This window comes from Lissotriton helveticus, chromosome 2_1 (genome assembly GCF_964261635.1).
Source record: "Lissotriton helveticus chromosome 2_1, aLisHel1.1, whole genome shotgun sequence".
NCBI lineage: Eukaryota > Metazoa > Chordata > Amphibia > Caudata > Salamandridae > Lissotriton > Lissotriton helveticus.
The window spans coordinates 92,674,383-92,687,778 of NC_136059.1; the positions used below are offsets into that span (position 1 = coordinate 92,674,383).

At 41.6% G+C, this 13,396-nt stretch overlaps 1 protein-coding gene across 2 annotated transcripts in view; it reads left to right on the forward strand.

The window, feature by feature from the left end:
- Positions 1-13,396, forward strand: part of LOC144817743 (uncharacterized) — a 322,716-nt gene that overhangs the window by 439 nt on the left and 308,881 nt on the right. The gene's annotated exons all lie outside the window — the stretch shown is intronic.

Genomic DNA, 13,396 nt, shown 5'->3' on the forward strand with positions numbered 1-13,396 from the left:
CTTACACATGGCGACCAAGGACAGTGCGGCAGCCTATTCAGAGATGCCCAAGAAGCACTGCTTTGAGAATCTCTGAATATGTTGCTCCTCTTCGCAGGACACTTTGCTGGTCCTTGAGAAACTCTGGTTGAGTTGTGTAGCATATTTTTATGGAGTGTGTTTTCTAACTCTTCGTTTCTCCAAGTCAAATAGAAGGAACTAGTCTGTTTTCCTTGGGCAGGGCTGCTCGTTGGCCTGGCCACGTGAATAGTTGCCACCGTATTTTGGTGATGTGGACTAGTTGTAAACTGTGGAACGAGGAGAATGTGTAATCCCAGCCTCCCTCTTACCCTACATAGGGACTGATCACAGACCGCATTCTGCGGAACGTGAAGTTTTGCTGCTACCTATACTACAAAATGCTGAACTTCCATGCACACCACCGTTTTCTATCTCAATTGAATATACATCATAGTAGTAGATGGAACCGTGAAAATGATAGATAAGACACACTCTCAAATGCGTCAACACCATTGCTTTTTACAAAATACACTTCTAAAGTTAATGCAGCCCTAAAGGTCACAAAACTGGTACGAATATACTCCAGCTAGGGCTTTAGGTGGGATGAAAAAAAGGGTCGTAGTCTCTCCAAGGGACGGGGCCACTGTAATTAAGAGAGTGGTTTAAAAACTCCTACGGTGAAAATCTGCGTAGGTTAGTGTGCTGCTCGACTGTTTTTATGCTGCTTGTCATTGCATCCAGATTTATAATACAAGAAACATTATGCCTATAACAAGCCAGAACTATTGGCTTTGTCAGTGGTTGTTAGGTGCATAAGATAAATAGGCAACAACTATTGGTTCATTTGATATAATATTGAAAATGCTTCCATTCTGAAATTGTTAGACTGAAATAGCTATAACGAGTCTCTGAAGTTACCTCAAAGGCATTGAAGAGTGGTACTGTTGCAGAGTTGAGATTTATTTTTCACCCAGAGGGTGAGGGCAAAAATGGTGAGTCCAATAGGGACCTGTCTTAGCACCTGCTCTTTAGAACTGCCGGTGCTCAGCACCTGCAGGACTCTGCCCACTTATAGCTCTGACTTCATCCCAGCCTTGGAGTGAGTTTAGCATCATAAATGGCCACTCTTTGGTACTGCAACACACTCCATTAGAAAATGTTAACATAATTAAATTATGTTAACATTTATGTATTTGTGTCTTGGCAACGAAAGTGCAATACTGTGCCTTAATGCATCTCTACTGATAAATGTATATTCACACATGCTTTACTATAGTAGAAAGTTGAAATTGCAGTTTATTTCTACAGTGATTGCATGTGATATTAATAAAAAACATTTTCAACAGCCTCACAGATTTGTATTTAAAATGAGTTGTCCCATGAAAACAGTTTCCCTACTGATCACAACGGCTGGTCTGCACAATTTGTGTTTTTGGTTAAATGTCTTTTTCTTAAACAACCTTGAAAAATATTTAGGCATAAACTGAATATGCAGAATGTAATATGCTATTTATGTCTATCGTTGCGAGAAATGAGTGGCATCGTGATGCACTCGCAGCTTAACCTCGCGTGAGTCTTTGCTCCTCCCCCACTCAACAAAGGTTATAAATGGCATATTACACTCTGCACTTCTACATATATTTTTAATATACGCTTTAAATAATATTCAAAATGACGTAATTCAATATTTTAAAACGTTCTAGTTCCTATTTAAAGATGAATAATTTTAACATGTAACATTAAAAATTGCATATATTGTTCTTGTTTATTTAATTAAATATTAGTTTGATTACAGTTATATAACATTTTATTAGTCCTAGGCTGAACTACCTATTCTATTTTTATATTAAAATACTTCAATTAATAAATGCTATCAATTTTCTTTAAACTTTTCCATAAGAACTTTGCCACAGTGGTAGATCTCCACCTGTCTGACAAGTTAACGAGTAGGAACTTTACCATCGTAAATTTGGTCCTAAATGTCTCTACATCCTTAAGTTAGAGATTCCAGTATCGCTGTATATTTACCAACATTTAAAATGGTGGTTAAATGTATAGCTTGCGAAGTAAATAGCAGTGTGCTTAAGACTCTGGTCTAGTATGTTAGCAACAAACTTGATCCTGGCCAAACCAAACTTTCCATGGGCCTCTGTCCACTGTAATTCTGATTCACACATTATGAAATCTAGACGATAGGTCGCAGAGAAAAGGCCTGGGCTTATTGAGCTACTCATACACAGACATGGGTAACTTGAGAGTTCTGATACAATGTATGTCTATATGCTCCTAATAACTGTATACGTGGCACATATTCTCCAATCTTTTCATGGAGATCACTCCAAAGTGTGAGTCTTAGGAATGGACATCATAAAAACCCATTTAGAACTCCCTTGTCTGTTCATGAGAGAATGGGTCAGAGAAGTTTGTGTAGTCCAAGTATTTTGTCTAAAAGCTGGTAGAGCCCACTAGAATATAGGCGAAAATTCTGATGCGTCTTCTGTAGGGATATATGTATGCAGTGGATGTGTTAAGAAAAATATTAATTTTACATTTTGAAAACACTGCTTACCTGAACAAGATTTTGTACGTTAGGCAAAATATAACATCTATTGCAGCTTGTCCAGTTTGGGAGTTTATTTAAAGGTGAGCAGGCCAAAAACTTGCGAGCTGAGCTACTGGTCTTCCGAGCAAAAGACAGAAATGCGTTGAAAGATTTAATGTTAATTACTCAACAAATGTCATATAAAAATCTGATAAAACTCCTTTAATTTTTTTATTTTAAAGTGATTTCTTCAACATTTGGGTTTGTTTTCTACATTTTAGATTGTACCCTGTGTTGATTGGCAACGCTGCCGTAAGGCAGCCCAGAAAGAGCTCAGTTTGTCATGAGCACTGGATGTAGGAATGTTGCATGTGAAGCAACAATATTCCTATTAAACCGTAAGGCATTTCATTTTTGTATACCATGTTTCCTGAAGTGAATTACTTTACAGTGTTCTCAAATTGGAAACTTACAGTAAAGTAAAAAGATTTACTAAAAAGAACATAATAGGGTTAAGTGAAGTCGAAGCTGGGATTTAGTTTCCTGTTGAACGTAATACAATTCAGGCTATGGATGGTTATCTCCTTCAGTTTAACAGAAATGTTTAGTTTTTCCATAAGCTAAATTGGTATTCCATACTACGTATATGCCATGTATATCTGTATATTCACCTAATAAAGTCAGTTAAAGTGCAGTTCTGATTAGAAATGAAAACCAAAAAAACACTGCCATTCGTAAGTTATGGATGGTTAGGACCTCAAATATTTACTCACACAATATCCATGCAAACCATAACTCGCAACCCAAATGCAATGATCATAATGACATCCTTAGTGAAAGAGATGCAATTAGAAATGTTGTAAATCATCTTCAAGATGAGATTTGAGGAGAGGATGTAGCCTTACGGCATGTGCGGTCGACCTCGGGAACTGGGTTAGAGTCTCAGCAACACTGATCAACATCCTGTGATTCTGGGCAAATAACTTAATCTCTCAGTGCCTAACAACAATGAATGTGTTCATCTGTAACGAAACTGGTGCTCATGTAAAGCCCTCTGATATCCAATGCCTCGGGTGTAGTTTGCATTCTAAAAAACTTTAAAAAAAAATCATATCACACTGCCCTTACCATTTTGACAGAGGCACCTGTGAATATTCTATCTTTTACTGGTTTAATTAGGTTGTTACATTTTGCACTTTTGTGTTTTTAGTTACTGTTATAAATATTGTGAGGCCATAAGCATTACATTTGGTGTGAAAGTTTGGGTTTGCTTCTCACATTATTAGAGTTTCTTCTATTTTAATTCTTGACCAAAACTGCACTTTAGTCGTTGTTTCTTCGGTGAATTGCTGAAAGGTCAAACTTTTATGTTCTGAACCCCCCCCCCCCCCCCCTTCCTTGAGCAACATGTTTTGAATGCAGGCTCCCCCACCAAAACTTTATGGCAAGAATAGCGCTGGGACAGGACTGAGGTCAAGGGCCAGAGTTTGAGATTTTCAGGGGTACTTTTTCTGTAGTGTATAATCCACACTGAGCATGATACTTCTAAAAGAACTCATTTACCAAAGCTAATATACTAAACAAAATGTAAAAAAGGCACTGTGCCCCATAATTAGGAAGTTGTGAGCCCATCAGACTACCGCATCTTAGTACAACTGCTGCATTAATGATCGCTGCGGCCGGAGTCGTGGGCTCTTCCTCTTTCACCCCTTCCCCATCATGCTTCGCTCTCCAACCAAAGTTGGAAAAGCCGGTTCCTTTAATTAAAAAGTACAAACTCCCACCTGTTGCCCCTTTTTTTCAGGAAGGGGTCCCTTTGGCCCTAATACTAGAAAATAAAATGACACCTCTGGACTGTGGTGCCACTACACCTACAGCACTATTGATACCTGCATTACTGCAAAGTAGGCTGCCTTCTCTGCCCACTCCATTGGACCATCACTCCTAGGCTTGAGGCTCAAAGCAGGCTGTCTGCCCCTTTGAGTAAGCAAAAAAAGTGGGAAAAGCCCCACACCTTGGCCTTCATGTTACTTAGACCCTGTTCCCTGTGCACAAAGGGTGACCTCTGCCCTAAGGTTAGCAAAGAAATAGGGTTCCCACCACCTTTGTTGCTAATACGACAGTAACATTTAGGCTATAGTGGCACCTCACAACCCTGTCCCCAGTGCCACAATACCTGCTGCACTATTGGCGCTTTACAAAAAAAGAGCCCCAATATCATCCTACCTTTCTTTCAGAGGAGCCATCTCTGTCCATTTTAAAGGCGACCAGGATTTCAGATGATCAGGGCTCTGCTTCTAAATGAAACTCTCCTGCACTCCTCTCTGTTACCCCCTCGACTCACCTGAACGGACATATGAATATTACACAAGTCGATGTGGGTGGGATTTTTATGGACCTACATGCCTGTTATTTTACAAAAAGAGTTCCCATACTTATTGTTAAACAGCCATCCCTGAACAGTTAATGTGGACCGTGAGACACCTCTGTCATGACAGCTTCTGAGAAAAACAATTGTCTCCCGTAGGTTTGCTTGTTTGGTGGTGTCCTGTCACCGATTTCCTGATGGTGTCAAACATTATTCTCCAGTAACAGTAAAATTTGTTCTTTTTGAAGTAATTTAAAAGAGCCCTTTTTGTGAGTAAGCTACATTCTGCAGTTTTGTTTGCTATAGGTTTTTACTTAGGACTTTATTATGACTTTGGCTCGCAGAAGTGCTAAAGCTCATACGTGAGCCATGGCGAGGCACAGCAGTGGGAACGTCTTTGCACATTCCTGCAGGCATGGACTATAAAGCCCATACCCTGCAGGAACTGGGAGTGCATGCGTACAGGGGGGCACACCATGTGCCCTCTTGCGTGCATCCTGTGGCGCAGAGGAAACAGGGGGCCCTGTAGTGCCCACTTTTCCTCACTGCCACACTTTTCATGGTGAGCTCACCGCCATGAAAACTGTGGTGTTGTGGAAACTCCTAATATGTTTGGCAGTGCCGAAGCAGCACATCCAGCATATTAGGGGGTCTCAGACAACTGCAAGAGTGCCTGGGATCGTGGATCTCTGGCGTTAGCAACGGTCCGACTGCCCTACTTGTTATAGGGCGGTTGGACCACTAGTGCGGCGGGTCGAAAAATCAATAGTTATACTAGAGGACTGAGGATCTGCAAATGAACAATCATGATATCTCTAAAATGTTTCCTCTTCATGCCCAACCCAAGCACCTTCTAAGATGCTTTTAACTACTGAATGGATGTCCTCCGAGCCAAGCAATGTCTTGTCATGCAACCAATCCGGTGGTGTGCACAGATTTATTGCAGACTTCTGTACATTTGTTTGGATGTTCAGGATGGTGTGAGTGAATAATTGTAATGACAGAAGAGTCTATTTCTCAAGGAGATGGGCAAGGTGATAGGTTTGTCCTCATCACAATACGCTTAAGTGAAATGCTATCCCAGTTTGACAAGTACAGCATCTTCCTTTGGCTGTAAGAAACGAGTTGACTACAATGATGAAGGACCTGTGTAATGAAGGGCTACTTTAACCGGTCAGTGATTCTGAATGGATTAGCCCATTGGTTCAAAAAAATTGGAATGTTAAGATTGTACATGGAACTCTGGTTCAGGAACAACCAAATTGTTTGTTCACAGACGGATATACTCTACCCATATTACAAGAGTTGCTGATTACATTGGATAGGGCACAGTTTTTCTCTTCCATTAACTTAGTGTCAGCTTACCGCCAGATTGTATTTACCGGGGAAACCTGCCATATCACTACCTTTATTACACCAAATGGTGCATTTCTCTGCACCATGGTGCCCTTTGGCTTGGCATTGAGTGTCAATCTTCCAGAAGATGATGCATTGCTTGTTTGGAGACATTGAAGGTGTTATTGCTTTCCAGGATGGCCTCTTGGTGTATGCTGGCTCATTTTAGATGCATTCTAAAATTTTAGATCCATTGTTAACCATTCTGTAAAAGAAAGGAGTGACAGTCCAGTTTGAGAAGTGCATGTTTGTAACCTCGGAGGTCAAATCTTTCCAGTGAGAGATCTTACAGCTAAAGAAGATATATAGAAAGCGATTGAAAATTTTCAGCTGCCGGAAAATAACGATCAATGTTCTGTGAATACCATTTGCTGCTTGTTCGGAATAATGTAGTTAGCCATGCCTTTAAGAAACATACTTAAAAAGGGTCAAAGTACAGGTGGGAGGAGAAGCAAGCTGAAACTTTAGGGAAGCTGAAGAAATTGTTCCCTTCCACTTTTGTCTTATGCTCAAGAAGCCAGAAGTTTTATTACGAAGGATGCCAGTTCGGTGGGGGTTGGTGTGGTCTTATGTTGAGAGAGAGGTAGTGTAGAAGGTGAAGGCACTACAGCTTTGCATTTAGTGTTTCAGCTAAGAATGAATCACAAGCCATTGTTGTCATTGCTGTCAAAAAATTTAGTGGATAAGACTTCTTTGAGGTTTGTGAGGTTATTAGCAAATTTATAAGAGTACAATTTTAATTTGTTGTTCTTCAAGGTTCATGTAGTGTAGGAGCAGATTGTCTTTTCCCTAATAATGAACATAATCACTCTAAGACTATTCTTATTGGTTAACCGACTACAATGTAATTGTAATGGTGTCTCTCTCCTTCTCCATTCTATTACCCAATGATGGTATATATGTCTACTACATTAAGAGACAAGCTGTGACCTCAATGGTGATCACGTTGACCTGGACATTAATGGATTGTACAACATGTTGATTAGCTCACTGATTTAATCCAATATCACCGGCCTGTGATTGTTGCTACTTGTAAAATCGTCAAATTTTATTATTTGTTCTTCCTTGTTTTTTCCCTTATTCCACCTCTTTCTTCCTCCTCTTTACTATTGTTCTTTATTATTGCGCACTTGCACAATCCCCCTAAACTTTTGTCCGTGGTTTTTCTGTTTTTTTCCTTTCTGTTTTTTCTTTTGTCCATGTCTCTCCACACTTACTTTTCCCATCCACTTGATACTGAATCAATGTTTTGTCTCCTTTGTTTCATCCCACATTATGTTTGCACTGAACATGTCAGCCTTGAAAAAGCCTGTTGGCCACTGGGCGAAACACGAGTCTGCTTTCCTTATTTTTGTAATGTATTTCTGGATTAAGAATTAAAACGGCACATTATGTTCTGAAAAGAAGTTTGGATTTTGGAAATTATTTTCCGGAACATTATTATTGATCATTAGGCACAGGACTCCTCCCAATCCTGTCTTTTGAGTTTGTCTGTAGGTCAGTGGGTGTGGAAATTTGTGAAATATCTATTTGTTTAATGAGCTGGCTACTTTCTAAATCTACTTGTCCTCTATAAAATCCTTTGTCCCATTTGGCGCCCTGTGATAGGGTGAAAAAGTATGGCAGCTTTCTCATGTGAATGTTAGGTTAATCGTCTCTCTGATTCATCCAGGACTCATTAGGTCAGGGTTTTCATCCTAGCAAGGCTTTGATCCCACAACTTTTTGATGATACCTGGCTCTGAAATTACCAGGGCTTTATTTCTCTGAAGTCTTTGAATATTCCACGGTTAATCTAATATAGCAGCTCGGGTTATGAATGGGCTTTGTTCAGGCTGGCAGTATTCTGACATAATATAGTGTAAAGTGCATTGTGAGATACAAGTAAGGTGTGAAGAATATTGAGTTACAATATAGTCATTATTAGGTTTCGCCCTGGCGTTGCAACTGCATAGCAGTTGCTCCGCCCAGAGCGAAATCTAATGTTATCTCAATAGTGGGGACTTGAAACCGCCCCTTCTTCCATTGGCTAGCTCCATAAATGGAGGCTAGCCATTGGAAGACATCAGCGTCAATCACTTTCTCCCGGTCAGAACGCGAATCGTGGGCGTTTCTGACTTTTTTAAGTCCCGCCCCTTGATGCCGTGTGTCCCGGGCCGCGCTGTGATTGGCTGCCGGCCCGGGACACCCCCGTGAAGTCATTCCCCGGGCCGCGCTGTGATTGGCTGCCGGCCCGGGACCTGACTTGTTGTTGATGGTGATGACGCTGTTGCACTTGGGCTAGTTTCTATTGAGACTGTCACTTTAGGTGGTTTACCGGGGTGAAAAGTCCCAGTTGACCTTTCAAAAATGGACTCTACAGGATCCAGTTGTCCCATGTGGATTTATAGATCTATAAAAAGTGCCCGGTGCAGCCAGTTTACACCAGCGAGCAGATCTGCCACCCTAAAAGCTGCATGCGTGGTTCAGTACAACTCTCAGGGCTTTCCAAACTCCGAGGGCCTCCTTCCTTCCTCGAAGCTGACACTATAAAACGAACATAGAAACACTGCAGCCCAGATCACCGAAAACACAGCGTTGCTACAGGAGCAGGAGGTGGCAGAACTTGTCAGTGGGACTTCTTTGTTTCCTCATACGGATTAAGCCATTAGCAGTGTTTAATTTAAGCCAGTGGTTGCTGGTGGGGGCACCGGCACTTCTCTTTGGTGGCTGGAGTTTATATTTCCGTATCTCTTATTTACTGAGCGCAAATGGGGTAGGGTGGGGAAGAAAGAGAACCGATAGGAGGCTGAAGAGAAAGAGGGCAAAACCTTCAGAAAAGTAGAAAACAGGAACTTGCTGAAGTGGAATAATGGGGAGGGAGTGTCCGATGATGGACTAAAGCGGCTGTTTTGAAACTTCCAGTCCTGGTATTACATGCACGGACATTTAAATGCACCCGCAGCGGACTTTTAACGAGTTTCAGGCATTGGCAACTATTCTTTCACAAATAAAGCACTGGCCGTTGGTAATATGGTTTTGTTAGCAGATATTGTGAAATTGCGACCATGAAGCGATTGCCTCAGTGGGGACACTCTCTCTCCTTGGTCTGACAAAAAGTTACATTTGGTTGGAGCAGATTTGAGCACAACGTGATTTTTAGAAGAAGCGCGTCAGTAGACTTTCTGTGACCCCGTGCTGGTGGTAAGAGTTGCAATTGGCTGGCTCTGATCAGTTGATTTGTTATTTGTGCAGCACGCGTTAGCTGCTCTGGCCTTAAACTGCCGCGTGTTTTCTGGAGGCTGCGAGACTCGTAGGTGCCAGGTTGCCCCATGTTATAGGTAGGCATCGTCACACTGGCATAAAAAAATTTGTAATCGATTTTTAAGCAGAAGTCCTTTGTTTAATGATATTATCATTTGCATCGCTAATTTGTTGCAATTGTATGGTGTCGTAGCACTTTTGGGTATCCGGGTGAGCCATCGAATCCACTGCTGGGTTTTCGCGCATTGCATTGTGGGACTCGCAGTTTCTTATGTTATCATTGTAAATGTGGGCTGACGCATGCAGGAACATGAAACGTTTAGAATAGCAGAAGGCGGGTCGATGGCATGGGTCTCCTTGGTAGCACCCTCGTCTGGTGATATTGCCCGTGCCACCCCTTATCTACATGTCACTTCTGTGGCGTTGCGAGGCTGCCAACGGTCCTGATGCAAACAATAAAATTGGGTCTTATTTCCCTCAGTCTGGTAGTAAAACAAGACAATATCTCGGATGCAGTGGACCCATCGGCCCCATTGCTACCGCACCTGCTGCACTAATCATCACCATGCACCCCTAGGTTAGTGGCTCCAGGTGTGCATGTGCCTTCGTGTCTGTCCTTGTCACTGTATTCTGTGAGAGGGGGGTCACCAATGGAGTTTATTTTTTTGTCTTCCTGTGTATGGGTCCATGTCAAAGGACGGCGTTTTCCAGTCTTGGCGGCGCTTCTTGGCTCACCGTGTGATTCTGGCCAGGCAGTGGCATAGAAAGAGTGTCTTGGTTGCAATTCAATTATATAAAATGTACCCCACCCCTAATGTGGTAGTAAAATACAGCTATACTCGGGGTCCAGTGGCCCCTCGGATCCATGGGCCCGGTGCCACTGAACCTGCAGCACTCCTGATGGCTACCCCTCTCTTGTCATGTCTCCTGATCCTGTCGGTTAGCACGCAGAACAAACTTACACCCCTCCACGCCGTCCACGTCTGACGGAACACAGTTATAGTGAATGTGATTTTAAATGGTATTGAATGCGCGAAAGACAGGCACCTGATAAATACTGTGCAGAGGAAGCACTAAACCTTTATGGCCGTCGTTATCATCATTGCAATAACTGTTTGCTTTTCCTGGGGCGAATATTGCTTTTGCTGAGTCAATTGTTTCTTCTTAAATGTGCCCCTTGCTTTTATCCAACTCGAACCCGACCGTCCCGAGCGAGGAGCAGGTCTCCGCCTTCTCCATGGAAGCTGCAGGCTTCTCCCTACCCCCATTCCCCAAACCAGGGTGCACCGGACCCTCTCATGGCAGACAGGGGACCTGTTCGTCTGGTGGTTCATGGGGATTTACAGAAACACCTGATCCACTAGGCACCGCACCAGCATCCGTAATGGCACTCGGGTTAAGTGACCCCACATTCCGCAGCTGTGGAACTCTGCGCGCGTGCCCTCCCTGGACACCCCGGGCGGGTGCGCGCCATTCCAAGCTCCACCTGCCTATCGGGAGCGCGCGGCGGGCGGATGCGTCAACGAGCTACTGTTTGCACTCTCCACTGTTTAGGCTATGGGTTATATAGGCACAGTGCCCGCAGGCGAATCCAAGTAAATGCGCCCTTGCTATGCACGTTTGCACACGGGAAGCTGCCCTCGTTGCACAAGAACAGGCCTCTTCTGGTGACAGCCACCGATGCCACTTGTTTCCAGCGCACCGGGTACTTCCGTTTCTGCTCCATTCAAACACACGAGGTTGTACTTGGCATGCAGTGATGTACTTTGGCACGGGGAGAGCCGAGACCCACTCTCGACTTCCCCCCACTTAGCCAGACTATGTCGTCTTGGGAATTTCTGTTCTCCTGATTTTGCCTCGCTGCTTAAAACGCGCTGACAACTCCCATTAGGTCTCATATTTGTGACCTATGGCTTTGCCAATGTTTCTTTTAGTTACTTCACCACTGTTTTTCCAGACACAATCCTAACAGCCACAACATTGTTTGTCACAAAGATCCTTATCGTTGCGGACTTTTCGGCCCTTTTAATTGAATTATTAATAAGAAAGAGGTTTAAACAGTGCTTGCTGCTTTTCAACTTTTCCTAATAAAACAGGCGAAGCACACAGATAGGTAAGCAGAGCAGTGCATTAATGCAGAATATTGCACACATGGACATACATACATACACACATGCACGCAGACACATACAGGCAGACATGCACACAGACACACACACACACACCCTATTCCACCTCCCCCCCAAGTACTCTAAAAAGTGTTGCGGAAATAAAGGTTTACAGTCTCTTCTAGGCATTTATCCAAGATCACACAGGTGTAAGAGGATAACTGAATACGTGGACGACTGATCGTACACCCCATTAGGGAGAAACCACTACATCAATGTACAGTTGCGATACAGGATCAGTTTTAGGGGTAGGTACGCAAAAATCGTGTGATTTGCTATTTTGCACAGTTGGGTGAAATTTCGCTAAATTGTAAACAGATACCCAGCACTGTATTTTAGCACAAAATGCCCCCTTACATCCACTTTGGACACGAGAATGCATTTGGTGCTAAAAAAAAAACAGTGCAACAAAAACAAAAGCAACTTGAACAACAGCTGTTTGAACTCTGTCATTCACGTTGTTACCCTGCACTCATGGTATTTTTACACCAAATACAGCACATTCGCTGTAGTTTTTGTTACCACAAATAGCCAATAATCATGCGATGTGGCATAATAGCATAATTTCTGGAGTTCTGTGTAACAATACTAACGCAAAATTAAGCTAATTATGCCAGCATAATGCAAATTTTCTCCCTGTCAATATGCCTTTTGCTAAACATATTCTAGAGATTATGTTGGCTTGCTTTAAAACATGCAAACTTGAGTTCAGGTCCTAGCTTTCCTAGTGGTCACATTGTGTGACCATGGAAACCGCACCTTATTTTTATTTTCCCTGAATCTCAGCCCCCTATCTGCTAAAACGTGGGAAGCTAGAAAGCTAGGTAGTCTTCAGTATGAAGCGTGACATTAAACAAGCATATGCAAAGCAATTGGTCTTGCATTTACGCAAGTTTCAGCTATTGGCATTGTAAATGAGAGTGCCATTTATTTATCTGTTTTCAAAACCAACACATAAATACAAATTTTGTCATTTACAATGCCAATAGCTCTAACTTTTCCAAAGGCGAAACCGTTGCATTGTAAATGATTGTTTAAATATCCTTTTTAAAATGTAGTGCCTAATATTGTTTATTAATTGTTATATAAGTGTTTGTGTTATTTTAATGCTAAGTATGTTTATTTGTTTTCATTTATTTTTAGATCTGGTGATAAATGTTAGGGTGTTAGTGAAATTTTTTGTCTTTTTTTGGTGGCTTGGGGTCGTAGGCGAACAGGATTGGAATTATTTGAAATATTTTTTCATTGATCATGATTTTCTTTACAAATGTTAGTTTTTTAATTAGATAATTATGTAAATAAACATAAATATCAAAATTAATGTAAGTTTTTCTGTTTCCTATTTCATTTTATAGTTGTATTTTTAAATGTGAATAATTTTTTTAAAATTTTGTTTGGAATTTTAGGATAATAGGGTGGAAAGTATTTTAAATGTATTTTATATAGTGATTTACTTAGAAAATATAATTTTCTATATGATCTTACCGGTTCATTTTGTGTTTTTAATTTCTTTAAATTATGTATTTATTTTTTATTTTCGTTTTCAGTTTAGACTAATTCATCTTTTTTTCCTGTCTGTACAAAACACCAAACTTTACTTTTGTGAGGGCTTCCCTAGCTCCCTGGACAGACTCTTGACCGATCAGACCCAAGGGACCTCTTGATTTTTGTTACTTAGCAA